The sequence below is a fragment of the Scomber japonicus genome, chromosome 4, assembly GCF_027409825.1.
Source record: "Scomber japonicus isolate fScoJap1 chromosome 4, fScoJap1.pri, whole genome shotgun sequence".
NCBI classification, from domain to species: Eukaryota; Metazoa; Chordata; class Actinopteri; order Scombriformes; family Scombridae; genus Scomber; species Scomber japonicus.
Genome location: NC_070581.1, coordinates 26935148 through 26949060, shown reverse-complemented (window position 1 = coordinate 26949060; position 13913 = coordinate 26935148).

Sequence of the window (13913 nt, the reverse complement as noted above, 5' to 3'; positions counted from 1 at the left end):
ATTGCTAAATGAACAGCTTGCATGAAATAGCAATTATCAGTGTAATCAATATGAAATCATTGATTGGAATAAAAGAAAAGAAAATGCATTTTGGTTTGCTTTTATTTGAGAATATGAATACAATCATAGGTTTCATATGTTCAGTTTTCACATTATTTCAGATTTTAATTTATGATTTGCCAGTTTCATGCAAAAAGCTTAATCTCTTTTTGTTTTTCCCCAGAATAGAAAGACAAAAATCTTACCTGAGCAACCCAACAAAGAGTGTTTAAATATCTCTAAAGAATGACATAAATCCATCCATAATGCTGCTCATGTTGATCCCATCCAATAACTCTGAATTTGGCTCGAGGAGGGAACTCCACTGACTCTGCCTCCCTGCTCCACACTTTGATAGCAACAGTCCAGTGATTCAGAAATGACCGTCAAGCCGTAGACAGGAAATAGATTTACAGCTCTTTCAATTCCACCTTTGAAATATCACTGCTTCCCCTTGAGGAGCTGCTCCCACTGACACTGAATTCATTTGCCCCTTCGCATTTATAGGCACGTGCAGAGTGCTCCTTAATTAACTGTAGTGGAATCTCTTCTTTCACCGTCTGCATCCTTCCAGTGAGAGGCAGCCTCTGAGCAGCGGCTCTGGCTGAATCCCCCTCAGCGAGTACTAAGAAACAAATGTTCCCGTACAGCCTGGCTGAGTGGAAAGACTGTATCACATGTCTTAAAGCCAGACTGCCGCTGGATTAGATGGCATGGTGGGATTCCACCTGATCATATGCTTCTGACAAATGCAAATCAGGAAAACTGGCACCATTCACGTAGCTGTGACCACATGATTAACAATTATTTACATTTAGAATGGATTTCTTCATCTCCTGAGGCAACATTTCCTTTCATTCATTTCCTTTTCTCTCGTCAGTTTCTACTCAGCAAGTAGCTGCCCTACATAAGGAGAACTAAGAACATCCTTAATGTTTTTTCAAGCGATGAACAGTTATTCAGGGGTAGAGGATGTTTTATTACCAGGGCAACAAGAAGCATGTAAGGACAGAAAGAAGTAAACCCTCAGTCCTTAGCTCACCTTGGTGTTGTTAGTGGAAGGTGCATAAAAGGAGATTAGGAAAGAGCATGTTTTCACATGCCGAGGAGAAAAGAAAATTGAAAGAGGATTGTGTTAAGAAAAAAATAATGTCTATTCAGCTGAAGGTAATCTTCACCTACAGTGGGGGAGTTCTTTAGTCTATGATGGAGACGTAATGGTGATCAGAGCAAAGAAGGGGAGGTGAGTGCTGTTATTTGGAGTAAATCACCACCGATCTGTATGTGTGGGGAAACAGTTCGATCCTCCCTGTTCCCCGCCACCTTTGCTACATGGTGAGCTGTACTTTTGCATTGTCTGTATTTTTTATCACTAGCATGCAGAACATGCCCAAGGCCTGCATCTCACCCTGCCATCTCTACAGCATAAAGACTTCACATTTTATTTGGATGCGTGCTCAGGAAGACAGGGTGCATTCCCAGTTCAGGAAGGAGTGAAGAATACCCAGAGTGAGAAGAGCAGCAAGAAACTGCTTGAGATGGAGGCACACGACAACACAGCATTAATGTCTGAGGCTTTGGCAGAGTCAACTCTGTGCAGAGGGGATTTGGGACATATAGGAAGAAGCCAAACGGCATTAGGACTCAACTTTATTCAAGCCATCTGTTTCACGGGGAGTTTGTTCAGAAATATTTTTGGAGCACATTTGAGGCGGTGTATCTTGAACACAGGACCCTGAAATCAATAATGTCATTGATCTCCAGTCCTGCGACACACACAGACAATTATCAAGAACACACTGAAAGAAATGTGTGTATTGAATACAATATTTGTGTAACTTTTACCTCTAAATTGCCAGCAGTGGGTCTCCAGATCCCTGTGTAAACACATTAAAGGTCTGTGATAAAGGTGCACACACGTAATGGAAAATGTAGCCATTGAAATAAATAACTCCGTCAATTGCTGGGAAGAGGTTAGAGCCCAGTGAAGTGCAGTCAAGAGGTTCTTTGCTGTGCCTAAACTGCTCCAAAATAATGAGGCATTTTTTGTAAAATTTTACATTTATATCTGGATATTATGCATGTTGTCGGCTTTGTGTGGCCACATCATCCTAAAATTCACAAAGCTTACAGTCAGTCATGTTCTCTTAGTATTATTTCATTCTTAAAATAGTGATCTTCGTGTTCATTAGAAACTTGTTCTTTAAAGGATAAGTCTGGCGTTACATTTGTCTTGTAGGTATTGTCAACTAATACCATGAAAAGACCAAAATCAACAATGTGTTAGTTTACCTTTTTCTACTTTGTGACTTTAGCTCTCAACCCAAAGTTGAATGGTTCCTATAGAAAACATACATTTTTAAAAACAGGTCACAAATATCTGCTTTCATTAAAAAAAAAAAAAAAAAAAAAAAAAGGCAAAATGATTTCCTAAAACAGCCCGGCACTGTAGTTTTTAACAATAGGAGTAAATAGTGCTTTTGTTGGGGACTATATTCAGTGGCAGATGAATGGTTTTTCGCAGGACGGTGTGCGATTGATCCATAATTCATGGAACAATCATTGTTGTTTTGGCGTTCTTATGGGACTTGTTGACAGTAAGAAAAACAGAATATCATCAGATCTATCCTTTAACTTCAGTGGAAAAAATGACCCTTTAAATAAATATAATACAAATCTATTCCTTCATTTGCTTGTTTGTTTGAAGTTCATTTTAACTAAATACCCCAATACACATGAAAGATTTCCACTCTTAACATGAACAGCACAAGTAAACTTTACAAAACTGACTCTACCCTTGAAAATATGACAGTGTGCCCTAGGGCCAAGGTAGATTTGCTTTTCTGTGGTACCTTTTTACTTTCATGCATTAATGTGAGTTTCAATGACTCGTGTCAAATTAAATACTGTTTAACTTACAACAAAACACAAAGTTCCCCAAGAAATTATCTAATTCCCCCTGAAATAACTATAAAATACTCCAGCAACTACTCTGTATCTGTCATCTTTGCAGTGCAACAAACCAATCACAAAAGAGTTTTTCTGACTTGCAGACCACCAGTTTCTGTCTGAAACAGGTTCATGCACTGCTGATTCAATGGGTTCCTCCCTGAATGTTTCTGACGGCTGCTCTCTGAAAAGTAACCCTGAAAAAAGAAAGATTTTTGTAAGAATGTTCACAGGAGTTGTCTCCTGAATCTAAGATTATGGGTACAGATATGGCCAGGAAGCAGACAGCCCATAAGCTTTTGTCCTGAATGTTATATACCTTCAGTGATGGGCTTCTCAGGCACATGGACACAGCATTGCACTTCTCCTTACAATTGCAGACAGACAACATAAAATCATTTATTTACAAATAATGGCAGCAATATGGGTTTACTCTTAATGCCTGTCTGGTTCTCTATCAAATTTTCTTTCTAAATGGCATGCCTATAAGATAAGGTGTTGGTTGCTTCTTTGTGCCGAGGGTGGCTAAGCAGAGTAAAAATGTCAATAAATCGTTGTATTTTGCTCAGGGTGGGAGAGACGGAGATGTCTCAGGAAGAACTATGGAGCGGTTTTCTATTTAGCTTCCCCCTCAGCTGTGCCGACTTTTATCATAACAGGAATCACTAAAGGTTTTTCTGCCCTGGAAAAACATGTGACATTTTAAGACGATATTACTGCTGATTACAATGACACCATGCCCACAAGGCAGATTTCTATCAGACATGGAGAACATGTCATACTGTAGATCATGTCATGCATCACCACGCAATGCTTTTTGAACGAGAAGGGAGGGAGGGTTCTTGTAGATAAAAGTCATATATTTCTACAGGCATTCTTGCTATAATTTCACAAAAATTCCTCACATGCAACTTCCATTCGCACAAGATGTTTGGCTGCATAGCTGTGACACAAAAAGAGACAAGTGGTGTGAAAATAGAGAGAGAGAGATTCAATAATAGAAGAGGATATTATCTTGCTGTTGGTATAACATCTCAACTGTCTTTTCTCTGAGTTCAATAAATCACTGCCAGTGAATTAGTTACTGAGAAGGTACAGCGAAGTAGTGAGGGATGCCTTTCAAAGGATTCATTTGCATTTTCATTGAGTGTTTTTGTTTTCTGAAGCATTCTCTGCTCCTTTCTTGAAAGGTCAATGGGAAACGGTTGGTGTCTACTTTATCTGCATGAGCCAACTCTCAAGTTCAGCCAAGTAAGAAATGAGATTATCTTTATAGAAGGCAGTGTGAAAATCTGGCCTTTGAATCTTATTCAGCAGAGTATTAATGTCTTAGTGGGTAAAATCAGCATAATCTGCTATTAAAATAACTGAAGTCTTGAGTGGGATGTTTTTCAATTCGACGAGCCCCTCATGTTTAATGGAAATTGAGTGTCTCACCTTTTACATCAGTTGATCTTAACATTTAATAGATTCTTTTAAGGATATTAATCTTTTCATTTATACCTTTGTCATGGAAAAGATTGAGGCATATTTCTCTTAGGCGGAACAACTCATTAACTTCCCAGACATAAACCTTACAGTACACCTGAAGTGTGATATGAGAAAACTCAGGTGAAAAAGAAGAATAAAGAGCTAATAGCTTGCCAATGTAATGCATGCCTAATCCTGTTTTTTTAAAGCATATAATATAAAACTGGAAACGCAAATGTCTTTCCCTCCATTATTCCCTGAGTCCGATTGACATTTACTGAGAGCTACACTATTTGATCCCGCCATTAAGTCAAATGTCACTGCATGCACATTATGAAATTTTTCAAATTAACAAAGAGAACTACAGTATATTGCAGTGCGAGGCAGAAAAAAAGTAGAGCTAGCACGTAGACATTTCAACATAAGTAGCCATTCTTTTAGCCCAAACTGCTGATGACAGTCTCCAGAGAGAGCAGATGCTGTTGCCTTCTGGCTCTGGGCTCCACCGTTCCATCCCAGTAAATACATCTGTGCCTCATGAGATTTGCTACTGTAAAAACCGCTCTCTCCCATGGCATCCAGGTGAAGAAAAACACTAGTACAATAGGTGGCTTTTTATCCATTTCCTTTTAAAAAAGTGCTATCAGCAGTCAGCCAGTTATCAGGCTTAAGTGCAGAGGGCTGTGTTAATAATTGAGATAAAATATACAGTAATATGCCAAGGCTGATGTGCATTTCTTGCATTTGCTGTCTTTAAGATTGTAGAATCAGATATGAAAACATTAAGCAGGGAGATTACAGTTTCTTTGAAGGATCTTGAAAAGGGAAGAAATCTGGTGAGAAGACATTTTCTCCCCAAAGTCATACAATCAATCATTTTTATTGCCTTTATGGTGTCACCCTCAGTTCATACGGTTGACATGGTGCATTGAAATCGCGTTGGCTCCGTCACATCATTTGACAACCCCCAAAATTGTGGATGTCCATGTAATTGAACTTGCCAGTCCTTTCCTGATGCCTGTATTTATCCCCAGAGATGGAACCACATTTGCCCTTCAAATGTTTACATCAGCACCTGAATGACATGAACATAATCATTCGGTCATGTTCTTGTAACAGCCACGTGTTATGTGCCAGGAATGCTTACACATCAGACTTGTAAAGGAACTGTTTATGTGCCCTATGTTTTAATTGTGGCTGCTGATCCTGGAATATACTGTAAGCTGTAAAGGTATCTTTTCTTTTTCTGCTACTGCCAAATACCAACAACAGATATAAAACTGACTCTCACACAAGGACAGAAAATGTGTTCTTTTTTGTGACCAGCTGGCTGTTACAAGTTACAGAAATATAATTCAGGATGAAATCAGTGTCACATCTCTGCCAGTCTCCTCTGCAGTCTTAAAGGGATTCAGCTGAAATCTGAGTCTAACCCTGCTGACAAGGTCAGAGTATCTCCTGTAACCTTTGGTGGAAAGCACTCAGCACAACAAATGGACCCTAAACTGTTTGATACCTGCTGTTTGTACTCTGAAGGCAGCTCAGTAGAGTTGATTATGGAGACCCACCCCAGCACTCTCCATCCCAAATCATTTGTTCTGGGCCACTGCTGAGTGAACATGACATGAACATCTGGGGGTAGCGTGCCCGGCAGACGTCAGCTAAGACCTTTTTGTAAATGATAATGAAGTTTCTGTTGATAGTTTCTGATGGTTGGATTCTCAAAAATTAAAAGATGTTAGACAAGACCAATCTGCCAAACATGAAAAAGTCATCCTGCTGTTATATTGGAGATACTGTAAAGCAATATGTTTTATCGCAGTTCTTACCTAAGAAAATCTAAATCTAATATTCTCATATCAAAAGTGATTTTTACTAAGAAATCACCATACCCTTAATATTTGGCTTATTCACTTATTTTGTCAACCACAAAGAAAACATTATTGTTTTATGAAATTTTATGCAGTGATAGTTTCCTCCCCTCACAAGTGGTCTCCAGAGGGCATGGTTCCAAATTAAATCGATTGGTGCAATATCTGCAGGAAGCCAGATGTTACATGGTTCATTGTATGATTCACTTCATACATTTTAATAAGGATGCCAACCAAACAGTTTTTGTTCTGTTTTTACAAACCTTTAAAGAAGACCATTTCCCATAGGCCTTAGACAACCACAGCTTAAAAAACACCAGTTCAAAAAAAAAAGAGACAGAACAGGTGAGTCAAGGGACCACGAATGGCTCAGACATGCCTTTAATAACAGCAGGACAAAGAGGACTGAGGGGTTTGGAAGTTTTTAGACAGCAGAGTTTAGAGATAAAAACGTTGGGGAAATGGCAGTTTGTTTTTATTTATGCTAACAAATTAACTAACTATTATTAGTAGATGCTAATGACCCTGTTTACACCTGGCAATAATATGCATCTCAGGTGATGTGATCACAAGTGGAAAATATGTCATAAATGCAGGACGTGGTGGCTGTAAACGGTTGAAAGAATGAAGACGAGTATAGATGTCCATGGTTGGAGTTATCTGAACAGGTGGATTAGCTTGTACGTGTATATTAGTGCTAGAAACATTTCTCTTTGCTCTGAGTTCTTTAATCTGAAGTAAAAATCTGGTTTTGAGTGTTGAGTTAAAGAAGTGAGTGGAACAGTCATTTGCTGTCATCACAAGTGCGCCCATTAAGACGAGAGACAGCTACTGCTAGTTGGACTTTATCCTTTCTCTTTTTTTTCTTAAGATTTATTTTGGGCTTTTTTGCCTTTATTTAGACAGTAATTGGCACAGAGGCTGACAGGAAACACAGAGAGAGAGGGGGATGACCTGCAGCATAGGGCCCTTGCCAGATTTCAACCAGGGACGCTGCAATTATATTGCATGCGTGATAATCACTTAACCACCAGGGTGCTCCGACTTTAAGAACACAGAACTGAGTGTGCAAGAACAGCTGGTGTTGAAATAACATGAACAAAAAGTAAAGTCTAGGAACAAGTGCTACTGTCAGCGGTTATTTGCAATTACTAAATCAAGATCACAAATGACTAAATCGAGAACACAAATTATTACGTTGAAAGCACTTTTTTTCTCCATGTCCCCTCCTGGGCTCCATGTGTCAGAATCAATAAAGCCACTACACAAAGCCAAGAATTAGACCAGTGCATACACCCGTAAACTATAACTTTTACACTTTTTGAACAAATTAAAGTACATACAAGCATTCCTCTGAGCAGAACCAGGTTAGCTGTTTCTCCTTTCTCCCAGTATTTACACTAAGCAAACCATCTCCTGGCTCCATCTTTAATGGACAGATATGTGAGTGTTATCGATCCTCTTGTGCATAACTCTCAGCAAGAAAGACAGTAAGTGTATTTCCCAAAATGTCAAACTGTTCCTAGTTTATTTTGCAAAGGAAGAGAAAGACATCCTATCTTTCTTTTGGAGACACAGTGAAGACAACCTGTATTTGAAGTAATAATAAAAAGTACATGGTAAAATAGAAAATAGGTCTACAAAGCAGGCTGCGCAACAGGATTAGAAGATGATCTGAATAGAAGAATTATTGAAGATTCTTTTTTGAATATTTTCCCAAGCTGGAAACTTCATTTCACTATTACTGTGTTCACAATTTCTCCCCACCTCCACAGGCATAATAGGGAAATAGCTAATATAAAATCTGAAATTGTATTCTTTCCTCTGTAAAGAGAGATGATTGCATATCAAGTTGGCTGGTTGAAGTACCTCCTGTGTATGACTCCTGTGTGGTGGGAGAGGAAGCATTTTTCTTCCAACCAATGGAAGAGTGAGTCAGGTTTATGACTATGGGGAGCAGAGGGTGGCCTTTATTTCCCTGAGAAGAGTCATTATTATTGCCCTGCAAATTTATGGCTTGCTTCTGGAGAGAACCTACCAGCAGAGTGCCTGTCATTTCTCTTACTATCTTATGCATTATTGATAAGTCTATGGTCCTATCATCCACTGTGTGCTATTCCCATAACTCAACAGCAGAAAACAACATATACAGTATACTGTGGATGTGTAGGGTGAACCACTCTTTTGTTCTCTGTACTATATTTTACACCATTGTTTTATGAGGACGTTCACTTGTTAAACAGAAGTTATGGCAATAATGCATGACATCAACAACTTTGACCTCTCTCATAAAATGATAAACATTACTACTTGTGTTATAATAGAGATATTTCTTGGCTCTCATGACTGGAAACTGGACTGTATATGTATTACACACATACCTTAAAGAATGATTACCATGCAGAATTCTCATTTTAAAATATTCCCTAATTGGCTAATTAAATTAAACTCGGTGTCATGAGCCAGTACATTTACATTGGTTTGACACTCAGGTTCACATGCAGGTTGACGAGACCCAGACAATAGCTTAAGACAGAATAGATGTGGGCTGTAATGAGCATGCTAATCCACAGAAAGAAACTCTGGATCAGCCACAAGGGACAGGAGCACTTTCTCGTTTTCATAATACACGTGAAGCAAGGATGGAGAAATGAAAAAAGAAAAAAAAAAGTGATATTCATTAAATCACCTCTTTAAATTATACAAACAGGAATGAGATATTTAAATTTGATAACCACTGCAGGGATGTGATATATTCTCCTCCTCGCAGCGATCCTCTGACTTTCATGTTGATACAAATGTTTCAAAGGAAAACAGCTGCTTTATTAAGCTGAGTAAGAATAATGTGTCACATGACAATAGCCAGAACAACTAATTAATTGTGACAGTCTGCTTCAATTAATATCTCCTGATAAATGGTTGCTATTATCCATATACTCAGTAGTAACACAGGGAGATAATTAGATCATCATGTTGTTAAAGGATAATAAGGATCAGCCTCTTCCAACAAAGGATGCCCTCCTTTGACTCTGTCCTTCACCTGGCCATGAACGCTGCTGCTTTTCAAAGAGACGAGAAGAAAAAAAGAGCATCCAGGCTCAGACACGCTTTCATTTTCTTTTATCTGAAGCGCAGCAAAAAACTGACATCCTTCGACATGTGCACACACACGCACAAAAACTGTTGTATGTATAGTTCAGGCAACACACACACTCACACCACACACACACACACACACACACACACACACACACACACACACACACACACACACACACATACACACACATACACACACATACACACACATACACACCAAAATCACTGTACTGTACTAAACAAGTTAATCAGTGCTGTTTTATTTGGCACCTCCCACATGTGCTGCCTCTTTGTCTCTGTCTCTTTCCTCCAAAGCTCCTCTCACTGAAGGACCCTTCAGACCAGCAGCAATCATCCTATTTAGACAGCTGAGAGGGCTGCTTTTTGAAACATGGTATTGTATAATGCTGCCTGCGCTTGCAATCATGCTCTTCACTCTGTTATGATGAGGTTAATTTGGGGCTTTTGTATATATTTTGCTTATTCAGTTGTTTTATATAAGCTGTTTACAGTAATTCAGCTGTAAAATAAGCTTGTTTTAATTCTACACTATCAGCTTTCAACAGTTTTTCTCACATTTCTGAAAATGATGAGTTGATCACAGTGGCCCTGTTTCTAATTTAGGTTTTACACCCCTTTGCTTGTTGTAAGAATTGACCTTTGAAGCCTTTTTACACCACGTGTTGGATATTTAATTTTTTTCTTCTTCATTCAATTTCAATCTATATATGTATATGTATGTGTGTGTGTGTGTGTGTGTGTGTGTGTGTGTGTGTGTGTGTGTGTGTGTGTGTGTGTGTGTGTGTGTGCATGTGTGTGTGTGTGTGTGCATGTGTGTGAGAGACATTTAAAGTTTCACATGTGGTGATACATCCTGAGCTGCAGTAAAGGAAGATAAAGACTTTACAAATTTGTTTATTAGCTTCCCACTTTCTGAAGCTCAGCCAATCCATCACCACTGAACGACCTTATGAATACATTACAATACATTAAAGCTGATTGGCTGCACAGGAGTCAGTTTGTGACTTATGTTGTTTGTCATTCTGTTGCATTAGCTCCCTCAGGTGATGATGCATAACTCTTTGTATCAGTAAAAGAAAGCAAACAGTTCGATCTCAGTGCCAGTGTGAGCATCTCTACGAAAATATATATCCAAATAACTCATAGGTTTTAATTTTGTACATAAGACAATTTTTTCTGTTTGTTACTTTAGGCTTCTTAGGCTACTTTAGAGGCGTACACACATATTGCAGAAGCAACAAATATTTAATTATTAAATGCAATTGCAACTGTAAGCACCATTCATTAGTCTCGCCCAGCAGGAACAGTAATGACCGGATTTATTTTAAGACATTTGAAGTGATGTGGGGTCTGTATCTGGTTTAAAGACTTATTTAGTTAATTTGTATTTTGCTGTCTTTAATAGTTATAGATCGCATGAAGCACTTCTTGTGGCTGCAGAAGGAGACTAAAGCACAATAATATCTAATAATGACTCTTAGAATCCCAAACTTTGGTCACAGTTGAGCTGTCAATGAATGCAGTCAGTAACATCAAAAGTCAAAGTCTACATTCCTCATGAAGAACACACGCAGTCATATTTAACCTTCTAATGCACACGGACAAAATGTTTACTATGGACATTTTGGAAAATAAAACAAGAAATTACAATTTACTATTTTAAAACAAAAACTAGAACTTTTTTCCTGGGTTTTTCCAGATGACATACAACCAAGGGAAGATAAGGCAGACCTACAATATATGTAATAAGTGCATTAAGAAAAAACAAAAACAAAAATACATGTTATATAATATATGAAAAACTGCACAGAAAACCTTTGATGTGCTGTTTTTAGTTTTAATTAAAAAGTATGTTTTTTAACAGTTTAATTAAAGAATTGCCAGACATGCATTAAACTGAGGCTTTATTGACTAGAAATAGCTGATTAAAGACTCTGTCAGATCTGCTACACACCATTTCTGCATCAAAGTTGTTAAATGGTTTATTTTTACTCCTCACATGAAATAAAAAGTCATTACAGTGATTTTCTATTCAGAAACACCAGAGTGAAGAGAACAGCAAAAGGGGAAAATATGATGATTGACATCATCAACACATGCTGTGCTTCCTTTACTGTGCTCTTTGTACTGCTAAACCACAAGGTGTGCCGCTGCTTTGCTCTTATGTAACACAATGTAATTACATGTTCACTTTTCAGATCATGGGAGACTGTGCCAAACTTCATAGATAATGTCTTTCTAGATAACTTAAGCACCGCCCTCATCGTAAATCATACTTATATATACATATAATGGCTTCTGGGGCAGATATGCAGAGGAGCTTTATGTATGAGATATTATAACAAAACTGTTAAGTGTCAATTCCATCATTGCTACCTCTGCCACAGACGGTCGTTCCATTATTGGTTGAATGTAAAAACCAAACTGTGCTGATTGTGCTGTGACATCCAATGATAAAATGACAACCTCCCATCAATCAGTTTTTCTTATATGTAGATTTTTTTATAGGACTATTTCAGTGAATGCCGCTATTTTGTTGAGTTTTTTTGTTGTTGTTTTTTTCAATCTTAATTGTTTTGCTGCTTTAATTACAGTAGCCTATACCTTCTGTTAGGGTAGAGTTTTCTGTTTTGTTTTTAGCAGAAATAACTTAGATTTTTTTTTAAACTCAGAGGTGAAACTGAAATAGATAATTAAAACATACTGAAGAGTCATTTGGATAATGTGTGGGAAGGATTAATTAGTCATCTAATTAGACTGTCCTCCAAAGAAAAATGACAGCATCAATCATTTCGGTAAATTCCCCAAAATGATATGTCTTAAAATTGAAAAGACCTCAAGCTGTACTGTAGCAATTATGACAGTTGTCTGTCAGGAGTGAATGAGGACATATTGCAATGTTGTTATAGAGATGGATCAACAAATAGTGCCCTGTGACACTTACATTCCCTAACTTACTAATTATTTTAATCACAATCAGGTTGTTTTTGTGTCTAAACCAAACCTTAGATCACCTTCAGACATGTTGTTATGACATATAAAAATGATCTGGCTGAAGTTTAACTGCTGGACACAAAATGTCTCCTACTTCACTGTAAAGCATTCTCAGTGCACACACACTGGAGTCTTCATGTTTCAACCTATGGTTTCAACATCACACTTGTGTAAGTGGCATACTAGACCAGGTCTGGCTTCCAAACTAGTTGTGATGTCACAAATCCTGCTTGTACTGTAGACTCACCCCTTAAAATCAGATTATCTATAAGAAAAACACTTTCCACCTCCAGCAGATAAATGTTTAAAAAAATGCCTTCTAGTGTCAAACTCTGTATATACATCATTCTGCACAGTTGAGCTCAGACATTCAACTGTAAGAAAAGGAAGAAAAACACATTTTTGAGTGACAGTTAGATCAGAGACTTGTTCTGTTTTATGTCTGCAACGGCTGGAACAAATTTTGGAGTCACTAACAAATATGTCATCCTGCCGACACTTATATGTATTGCTGTTAAGGGCTATTGCGAAAAAAAACGTATTTTATAATTTAGTTTGAAAAAAAAAAAGCAACCAACAATGGATTGATCCATTTCTTGAGGCTTGGTAATTTCTTTAAACAGCATGAGCACCGTAGTTCATTGCAAAGAAAACTTGAATAGAAGTAAAATTGCATTTATTGGGGACTATTTTCAGCCGAATACATATTTAGTGCATCAGTCAGTATTTATGGCTTCAAAATGGTGTAAGTGGGATTGATTCAAAATATAACCACAGTACACATGTTCATTACAATGAAGGCACATGTCACCCAGTGCAACATTATGGCTCATTGATAGTTTTTTGACAACAATGAAATAAGCTATATCAGATACACAGTCAGTGCCTGTTCATAGGGTAAATTCCTCATTCATTGATTTTAATCTTTTCATGGAATTTGTTGACAATAATTAAATATCCTTGGTTTGCTAATCCTTGAAAACTATTTTTCAAAATTACTAGTCCATTTAAAGTAAGAATAAATATGTGTTCTGAGTTTGACATACCACAGAAAAGTGTGTTAACCACCCTGCCAAAATTTGAATGATTAAAAAAATCGCCAAATATATGAAATTAGGCTTCAACGTTGTGTAAAAAGCAGCCTCTGTCTCTGCAGTCAAACACTGGGCGTGTCTGCCGAGTTTGCTGAAGCCCCACCCCCTACCAAGTGCACCTGTCAATCAAAGTCACCACCTCATGGTGATGGTGACATGGACGCTACGTCTGAGAGCGTTCTGCCGCTAGCTTAGCTGCTAGCTCGGTGGCTAGCTCAGCTAACTGGCTAACTGTAAACTGTAGTAGTAGTAGTATTAGATATTAACAATAACTTGCCACTAGGCAGTTTAACCAGTGAGGAGAGCAGACTCGGGGTCTTATATAGTAGGGGAGGGACCAAGGTGACGTGGGTACGCCACTCCATCACGGGGTAGC